Source organism: Aphelocoma coerulescens, chromosome 1A (genome assembly GCF_041296385.1).
Source record: "Aphelocoma coerulescens isolate FSJ_1873_10779 chromosome 1A, UR_Acoe_1.0, whole genome shotgun sequence".
In the NCBI taxonomy this organism is placed as follows: Eukaryota; Metazoa; Chordata; class Aves; order Passeriformes; family Corvidae; genus Aphelocoma; species Aphelocoma coerulescens.
Genome location: NC_091014.1, coordinates 47,016,959 through 47,026,791, shown reverse-complemented (window position 1 = coordinate 47,026,791; position 9,833 = coordinate 47,016,959). Strand labels below are relative to the sequence as shown.

The following is a 9,833-nucleotide window of genomic DNA, read 5'->3' as shown; positions in this document are numbered from 1 at the left end:
GCATGAAGATGGGAAAAGGCCCCATGACATCAAATTTGAGATGACAAAGCAAGAGAGAAGGTAGGCAGCAAGGATCAGCAGATGTCCAAAAGGAAAAAAACCCAAACAATTTTCCACATTCTGGCCCAAGTGTACCTATGCCCTGATACTTTAAGTTCAAACCCATGTCACTAAAATCACTCCAGATTTAGCCTTCCCGATAGATCTTATTCTTTGTGTGAGGGAAATGAGACAAAAGATAGTACCGAATAGGTGGCTCTCGAGACCACCTTTCACTTTATAGGTCTTGTTCAGTAACGCACAAAGCCTCAGAAATTTAGGGCTGGAAAAGGCTGAGAAGTGGGGAAACACAGACTAGATCATTTTGAGCGGAAAAAGATTCTATGCACACGAAGGCAGCGCGGTTGGCCCTGTCAGAGCGACCAGGAGGACAAGGGGAATGGTACGGGGATCGTGAATGCAAGAGACAAAGAAAATACCACACGAATAAATACGGAAAACATGAGTTAGAAATTGATCTAAAGAGACATCCGGCTTCCCTTAACTTCGGTTACTGATGTGTCAGCCGTAGGAAGGGGGAGCAGGGGAATGCCTCAGAGATGAGCTAAATCGCCCTGCAAACCCACGAGGAAACGCTGCCAAGGAACCGGAAAAAAGGAAGCGAGCAAACGCCCCTTTTCCACCATGCCCTAAACGAAACCGCTCGGGGAGACCCCTCGGACGGCCAGCACCACGCAGGGCCTCGGAGCGTCTTCCCGGGAGCCTCTGCCGAGGACACCCACTTCCTCCCGCGGGAGGAGGCGGCCGCGCAGGGCCGCTGAGGAGCAGCGAAACGGCAGCAGCGCCCCACTCGGCTCGGCGCGGCCGGGCTCCCCTCCAGCGGGGAGGGCGGCCCAGAAAAGCGCTGCTGCGGCGGCCCCCGCTCCCCGCGCCGCCGCCCGGGGCATTCCCCGCGCTCCGCCCTGACCCCCCCGTTCCTCGCGCAGCCGCCGGCTCAGCCGGGGCGGCCGCGGCCGCCAGGTGTCGCCGGCGCACGGGCGTCCCCGCGGCCCCTCCTGCGCCCGGAGCCGGCGGGGCTGGCTCAGTGGAGCGGGCGGAGGCGTCAGCCCGCAGCGGGGACGCGCAGCCCAGCCCGGCTCGCCTCGGCTCGCCCCAGCTCGCCCCTTCCTCGCACACCCCCGCGGCCCGGCTCGGCTGACGCTCTCGGCACCGCCAGCGGCCGGCCGGGCGGCTCCCGAGCACGGCCTGCGGCCGCTCTCCGGTGGCGGGGAGCCGCGGCGAGGAGAAAGCTGCTGCTGCGGCGGCGGCGGGGGGAGCAGCCATGTTGGAGCGGGGAATAAAGTGACTTTCCTCAGGGAGAGAGCGCGGCCGGTGGTCCGGCGAAGGCTCTCGGGCTGCGAGGGGAGGGGGGGGGGTTCGGCTCCCGGCGGCCGGATACCGCTCCTAGGCGGAGGAGAAAGGGAAGGAGAAGGGGCAACGGAACCGCCCCCGGACCCGCGAAGCTCCGGCGCTGCTGGTGAGTTGTGGCTGCTCATTGTCTCCCGGCCCTGGGGTGCGGGTCCGGCTCGCGGTGGGGTGTTGGCTCTCGGCCTGCGGTGCGTGGGACGTCGCGGGGGGTGAGGTGACAGCGCGGCCGCGGAGGAGGGGGGAAGTGATGGTGGTCGTGGGGGAGAGCCCCGCGAGGGGGCCGGGGGCTGCCCGGGGAGCCCCGGGCGCGGGGAGCACCTCTCCGCGCCCCCGGGCAGGAGCGGGCCGGGCTGCGGGGGATTTCCGCTGCCCGGTGGCGGCTGGGAGCGGCTCCGCGGCGGCTGGGGGGCAGCTCCCGGAGGCTGAGCCCTCTGCGAGCGGAGACGAGCGAAGCCGGGCCAGAGGGGTGAGCCGGGGATGCAGCCCCTGAGCGCTGCCGGATTTTTTGGTGATCCTGCGTTCGTCACCGTCCTTTCCCCACCGCCTCCTCCTCTTCAAGCGAGGCAGCGTTCTCCTGACAGCTCTTCTCCTCGCAGCCTCCGCACGTATGACACATTCGCTCCTACTGCAGGTCTCCCCCCACACGTACACCCAAAATATGTAGGTTTAAGTGCTTGGCATTAGAGTTTTTCTGCTCTGAGCTTTTGAGTTCGAAGGTGACAGGATACGTGAACATTGTCTGACCCTGAACTTCTGTGAACTCCTCCCTCCCCTTCCTTGCTCAGATATGTAATGGCTTGAGACTGGTGAGAGCAAAATGGTTCTCTTGAAAGGACGGGGAAAACCAGGTGAAATCATGTATCTTTTACATTTGTTGCAAATTTATTACGCCCCACCAGTGCCAATACCATGTTCATAGGAGTGGATTAGCTGTTGTGTTAGAAGAATGCTGACCTTGATCTCCTTTGTCTCTCCTGCAACAATTTTGGTAGCTGGCTGTAGTTGTTTTAAACTCATTGCTGTCCTTGGCACTTTGCTAATGGTTGTTAACAGTGTTGTGGGCGTTATGAGCAAAGCGGGCCTGACTTATAATCCAAACTCAGTGATTTAAAAAGCATTCATTTCGTCTTTAAATTTTTGCGAATAATTTCTATTCTTCTGTAGTTTAACAGAAGATCAGTAGCAACATTCTTGTAGGTATCACGGTATAGATATGAGAGCAAGCCTGGTTTGATGTTCTTCCATTACTTCTCTCCCCCCCACACTTCTTTTTTAATTGTATTAATTGAACTGGAAACTGTATCACCAAAGGTTAAATACTGGGAAGATGCAGGGCAGAAGAAAACATTTATGAAATTAGACTTAGTACCAGATTCAGATTTGTTTTTCTTACTAGAAATGAGAAAAAAAGGCAGTAGGTGATCTGGTATTTTAGGTGCTTAAGATGTTAAAGAAATTGCCATATTGCTTTGTTATAAGAATTCTCTGTATTCACACACAGCTCTTGTTATTTACATCTGCACTTCAGTAAGTGACATGAGAGAGGCTTGTTTTGAATAATTAATGTAGAAGTAACTGATATGAAAACATAAAATCACATGCTTGAATACATGGTGAAATTTTCCTTAAAAATTGTTGGTGCTTGAAAGAACAAACTGAATTTACTTCTCCAACATAGATAAGCCATTATAATGTTAACTTGGCATTAAAAGGGCCACTTAAATTGGAAAGATGAAAGCATCTTTTGCTGGCATTATTTAAATACTACTTTGACAATAATGAGTCTGACTTACAAAAATCTTTAGGAAGGATAACACAATGAGGTTCATACCTTGTATTTGCATATTGTGCTGTGTAGCCCTGTGTTTACCCAGGATGGAGCTCTATGCAAATCATGAGGTGGGTTCTGCCTGCATCCATACTGAAGAGTTTGCAAATTAAAGCCCTTGTTGTCTGAAGCAAATTATAGTTTGAATGTGGGGAGTCATTTATTTTAAGCTTGGCTAAGAATATAGTGTATTAATTAATCTTTTTAATATGTAAAATGCCACTAGCGTATAGTGAAATACTTAATTTATAATTGCAAATATAATTTAGATTGAGAAACAGGTCACGGCTGTGTATTTCCCCTGAATGGCTCTGGCTTCAGTTTCTGACACTGCAGTGTGTAAATATGGAGTAGCTTATGACAGGGATGTTAAGATGCTAAGTCTGCATGTGTTACTGTTATGATGTGGAGCTCTTACAGTAAAACTGTGCAGAATTTTTTGAATGGCCTAGTAACATACAAAACCTTCTAATTTCTTAAATGACTACCTGCTGCTAGGAAAAAAAAAGAATGTTTTGCTCATCTTAATAAGTTTCTGTCCAGCAGTATATTTGAGTAATTGCACCTAAAAAGTGCAGTTGGGAAGGGCTTTGTTGACATCTGATTCAGTCAACAGTCTACATTAAAATCTTTCAGTGAGTTTTCTCTTGACCCTCTTTTCATTTAGTAGAAGCTGTTGATATTCCATGTACCAATCAGCTTCTATTTTTTGTCCAAGAAAGCTAATGAGCTGTATTTTAAAAAGTTGTATATAGTAGTTGTGTGTTTATTGAATGCATTATATGCTATAATGTGAAAATGGACAAGATCATGTCTAAAAATCAAGCTCAATAATGATAAAGCTTTTCTAGCGTAAACTCTCTAAATGTTGCTTACAGTTCTTAAGTTATGGGTATCTTGTTAGCTGGATGATTTCTAATGGTTACTCTTTATTTCTGCAGCAAGCCTTGTATAGCTATTGAGGCAGCTGGATACCATCGTAATCAGTGGCAGCTCAGAGTTTTATATAATACACTACAAGTTTAGCATGTAAAAAGGCTATTAAAATGCCGAATGTTTACTCAACAGTTATGGTTCACATCTAAAAAACAAACTAAACCACTCTATTGTTAGCAATCACTGCCTTATTCTGCAGTGCACATAATCATAGCAATGGCTTTTTCCTTCTGAGTGTAAGAAGTGGGATTTTTTTTTTTTGGTGCCATTCCACATAGTGATATAGCAACTTGGATGATAGAGGTAAAAGCATTTTATATTTACATCTTTTGATCACTAGACAATAATTTGGTTTTTAAAAGTAAGTCTAGGCCTAGGGGGCTTTTAAACTTTGAATATTTTCTATCATGTTTATTCATTCCTTTGGGATCCTAGTAATGGTTTTCAGGGCTTTGTCCAGAAATGCACTCTAATGCTGTGGGATGGGGTTTTTTTCTGTTTATTTTGTGAAGAGTCATGATGCGCTTTTGACAACTTTTATCTGAAGAATCAAAGTTAATGCTTGTTTGGACAAATGACTTTTTATAATTCTGTATTGAATACAGATTTATGTATACTCATTCTTAACTAACTTGATGGATTGGCAATTCTTCCAGAGTTGTTGGTTTCCTGAACTTCTTTTGGCAGTGATGTCAACTCCAGAGTTTAGTAGAACTGGCTAATTAGAACATTTACAAACAGCAGTGTAAACCACTGATAGTCACAAGGAATAAACAAGACTGGTACTTGAGCTGATTTGTCAACTTGGAGCAGAAGAACATTGGGAAAGAAAAAAAAAAAGAGTTCTTTAGTTCTGTGATCCCTTTATGTGGAAAACAATGACCATAATGGGTGCATAAATCAGGTAATTTGCATTGGATCAGCTTTTGATACATCCATCCTTGGATAGTAAGGCTTTAGCCACATCCTTGGAAATCATTATACCCTATACCTGTATTATAAAATACAATAGACAAATTGATACTGGAAATCGTTGTAACAGTGCTTTACTGGCATATTTGGGCTTTTATGGTGTAGTGCTTGCTTTTAAAGGATTGGAAATTTCATTCACTAGGAAACATCAGTTTATCAGGGGTGCTGTGCATAAGCACGAATGTTGGAGAAAAAGGAAATGTGATAGAGCAGCATTGTCAATGCAGCACCAGAAGAAGCAGCTGTCGAGTTGCGTTTTAATTTTTCACATGGTAAGACAGAATTAGGCAAAATGACTTTAAGAAGACAGAAAAGTACCAACTTTTTAACATTTTTAACTAAACACTCAAAGGCTTCTCTGAATTTCAGGACAATTTTCTGCTTGCTTATTTCAGTAATACCTTGAAAATGCTGTAAGCTGAAGGACAGTTTTATCTTATGTTTTGATTATGACCTTTTTGGTTTCCTTTTTTATTTATATTCTCTGGAACAACTAGTTTTGCATATTTTATGGTGATCAGGGCTGTGTTATTATACCAAAACAAAGAAATGGCGTGTCTTTCAGTTGCACTCCTAGCCACAGTTCTTGCCTATCTTTGATTTTAGGTTGAACTTCTTAGGTATATTGCGTAAGTGAATGTTACTCTGTGCCCTCTAATCATATTGCATTTAATTATTTTCTATACCTCCTAATTATACTCCTTTCTCTGACTGCTGTTGTTTTCAAAGGTTTGGTAGAGTTGCACGATGGTCTCTGATTTTCAACATCTGCATTTTGTCGGCTTTGCTAAGGATGCTTGGATGCTTTCAATTTGTATTAAAGTTGTCAGAATCATGATCTCTTCTTTGCTTGGTGGATTAGAGCATTTTGCAGGCATGTAGCTGCACTGAGACAGTAATATCATAGTCAACTGTCATAACCTGTATAGTCTTTCAGAAATGTCTTTTCCCAAGTATTTCTGACCTTCTGTTCTTATCTTACTGATCTGGAAGTATCTTTGTTTGGATGTTATTCAGGTATGTGCAAGGGGTCTTTATACAGCAGTCATTAAAGTTAAGATTTTGTGAGGTTTACAGTTAATTGGTGTTCACTGAAATAAATATCTTTGCAAAATACGGGTTACTGAGAATTATCAAAGAATATTAGTCATCAGCAATACTGTTATCCTGTAATTGAGAGAAAGCTGTTTGGATTAAAAAGTTACAATGGTCTGTAGCTTAGTTTGCAAAAATGTGAAGAAGCCAGTTTACAGAAATGTAAAGAAATTGACATTGAGATCAATTGATAAAGTTTATAAGAGAGGCTAAAGGCTGTGATGAGGAAAGCCCATGCTGTCACCAGCTATTACAATTAGGTGTATTTTAGGATGAAATTGAATTCTAACAAAGCCATTAGACAGTTAGAAAAGCTAATGAAAATGTTATCATTTGATGTTCTTAGAATAGGTTGATGTTCATGAACTAGTGTTATATTCTAAAGTAAACCAGCTGATAGTCATATGTGGTTCTGAGGCATTTCCTAAGAGAACCTGAAGGTGTTAAACAGCTGTCACTGAAGTTGTGTGGTAGGAATTGTACAAGGGCAGTTTCTGGAGTGGAAATGCTGGTCATATATCTTGGTATGTCTCAGAACACTGAGAAATTATGTAATTTCAGCACAACTAAGGTTTCTTTCAGTGATTTTAGAAGTTAGTTATATGCATAGTAATGGATATTGGCAGCGCGGGAGATTAAGCAAAGAAAACAACTGTTGCTCAGCATGTATTTATAGAGGACCAATCTTGTGAAATTAGCGTCTGGTTCTCTTGATAAGATTAAATACTTCGTGTGGTATGTTGTTGATATTGCAGACAGGCGTCACTGACATTTTTTATTTGGTTCTTACGTGGCGTTTTGATTATGGAACTAAAATGGTAGATCAAGTGTCAACATATGAAATGGTTTAAAACCCAGTGGATAATGTGAATCAAGTGGTTAACTATAAATAGTTGCCGTTACATAACTGTGTGTGATGAGGGCTCCTCATCATCAAAGTACGTTCCTGGAGGAGCCCTGGGAAACCTGCTCAGTGTCAGCTGTTGGGCATTGCCACTAATGAAGTGAAAGTCAGTGAAAATTGCTCATTATTTCTGTAGCTCCAGAAAATTGGGAAAACAATAGATACTGAAGAATGAGTCATTAGCGCAGGGTGGATGCTTGGAAAAAATGGCAGCTTCCTGTTTGTTTACTTTATGTAGTATTTTATATCAGGCTTTAAAAGATTGAATACAGTGTATTAACTTTTAAAATAAATTAGTTATATTTGGTAACTATATCAAATATATGCAGCTATTAATATTAGTTTTTAGTTGGGTATTTATTTTGTGAAGGTTTGGCATGGTTTCTCATGTATAATACAGAACAGATACTAAGTGTTGATCTGCATTCAGTATGTAGGGTTTAGGTAGAGCTTTTATTTTGAAGATATAGTAACCAATAATGTAATTCGTGGTACACAAGAAGAGGAAAAACAGTTATGAAATAATAGATTACATTTTATATTTCTATCAGTTTTCTGTATATGTTGAAATGAAGTTGAGTTTCTCAATGTAGAGTTCATAAATATTCTGTGTAGGCCAAAAAAGAAGTCTGTATATACATTTAACTGGGGAAAATGAAAAGTCATTTTTTCAGTCTGTTGTTAGTTTATTGCCAGTGCAGCTTCCTCTGTCCTTTCTCTCTTTGTTGGCATGTGGTTGTCATAAACAGCAGTAGAGTATCTACATGTGCAGGAGGCCTGTTGCCTGCTTAGCTGCTATTCAGTCTTAAAGCTATGTCATAAATATCGTACTAAATGGTTCAAGCGTCTCCTTGTAAAGCGTGAAACTATTTCATAATTCACCTTATTTATGTTTGCTCTGAAACCCAAATACAAATTTAAAGACTTCCTATATGACTATGGGAGACTAAGCTTGAGCTGCTGCTGCCTGTGAATAACTTAGTTGCACCACAGAAGTTCAACCTGGCATAACTCTGGTGCTATCACTCAAAGCCACGGTGATTTTCACCTTTGCTGGCTGCCACTCTCATCCCCACACTCCTGCCTTTGTACCAGCAGGTGTCCTATGCTTCTGTCAGGGAACTGGTGCAGGTTACATTGCGTGTTTGAGTTCAGCTTTACTTTCGTGTTTACAGGTAAATAATAGTCACTTTCTGCAGTATCAATGGAAAAACAGCAGTTTGTAATTATTTATTTTTTTAAATATCCAGAGCAGATGGGAGGGGAAACTTCCTGTGTAGAGAGGAAAAGAGGTGCTCAGCTGCTAAATATATCAATCATATGTGCTGTATTAAAGTCTTTTAAAAATGAAGTGTAAAACAGCAGCTCAAAAACTTAGTTTGGTACTGGCTAAGAAAGGACAGTGTGGAAAAAATTACTGCTATATCTTATAAAATATATTCTTAATTTTTAATATGGGTACATGTTTGAGGTGAGAGTTACGAATTGAAATAGGATTTTTGGTGTGGAAATCAGTGTTGGAAGACAGACATCTAAGAAAACTAAAAATACTTTTTTTTCCCTAGTAAATAATATTTAAACACTGAACTAAATAAGCTGAAAATAAGCTACACTAGGAGTTTGAAAATATTTGGAAGATGCAACAATAAAAAAATGACTTCATAACTATAGTGCTCATATTTTAAAGGGGCCTAGTAGTGGAGTGGTGCAGGGTCCTTGTTTGTTTCTGAAGAATTGATCACCTCTAGAGAGACGAGATCATTGGCATCACTGAAGCCACAGTTTGAATTTAAATCCCTGAAATTCACACTCAGTGTTCTTGAGAATAATGACCTGTACAATACATAGGTAAAGGAATTCCAGAGGCAATTGCAAAAATTTAAGGTTTTTCATCATGTTTCATTACCTTTTTTGATAAGATTCAGTAGGTTATGGCAAAGAAGCAAATTATTTTGAAGCTTATGTTATTTACCTTCAGGATTAAACAAGATAAACAGCTTAACAGTGTTCCCATTTGCACAAGTCACAGTATTTTTAAACCTGCTGCTGGTAATTCTGGGTTGTTTATCAGGGAATACACTTAACCTAAATGTTTTTGGAGGCTTGTTTTTGATACATCTCAGTATAATTCTCAAAACCAAAAATGATTGATCAATAAGACAAGAAATAGCTTTAAAATGTATTTAGTCAAAAGGTGGCCTTTGGCTATTAAGTACAGTCTTTTTTTTCTTTTTTTCATTTTCCCTTCTGAGCTGAGGAGAAACAACAGAATGGTGTATAGTAATTAGTTTGTTCAGTAGGTGTATGCCTTTCTTCTTGAATTATGCAATTCTAGTATTTTTGAAGCAATACAAAGTAGATTATGAGTTCTGAAGATATGGATTTGATATGCTTTGGTAGTAAGCTTAATCACTGTATTTTAAAAGGTGTTTGAGTATGGTTTTGTGTATAAAACACAATGTGCTGTTAATTAAGTGTTCTGAATCTACTTCCTTTAAAAGGGGCTTTTTTTTTTTTTTCCTTTTTTTTTCTTGGTGGTCTTACATAATAGGAGTTTTGGCTTCCTGGTGTTTGGGAATATTTCTGGTAGTGGAAGAGATAGACATTAGTTGAAGGATTTAAGTCATTAGTTGTTTGCCACTGTTAAAAATTAATTTGGGCATGAATGGACAGCTAGTGATCATTTTGACC

General features: G+C 41.5%; 1 protein-coding gene across 4 annotated transcripts in view; it reads left to right on the top strand.

The window, feature by feature from the left end:
- The first annotated feature begins 1,399 nt into the window (after positions 1-1,399).
- CDK17 (cyclin dependent kinase 17) overlaps positions 1,400-9,833 on the top strand; it is a 90,593-nt gene continuing 82,159 nt past the window's right edge. The window contains exon 1 of one of the 4 annotated variants that reach the window (XM_069000489.1): positions 1,400-1,516. The gene's annotated coding sequence lies outside the window, so the exon portion shown is untranslated. Of the gene's footprint in view, positions 1,517-5,397; positions 5,416-7,172; positions 7,249-9,833 lie in introns of those variants that run through there. The other 3 variants (XM_069000499.1, XM_069000495.1, XM_069000491.1) reach the window with 3 other exon arrangements.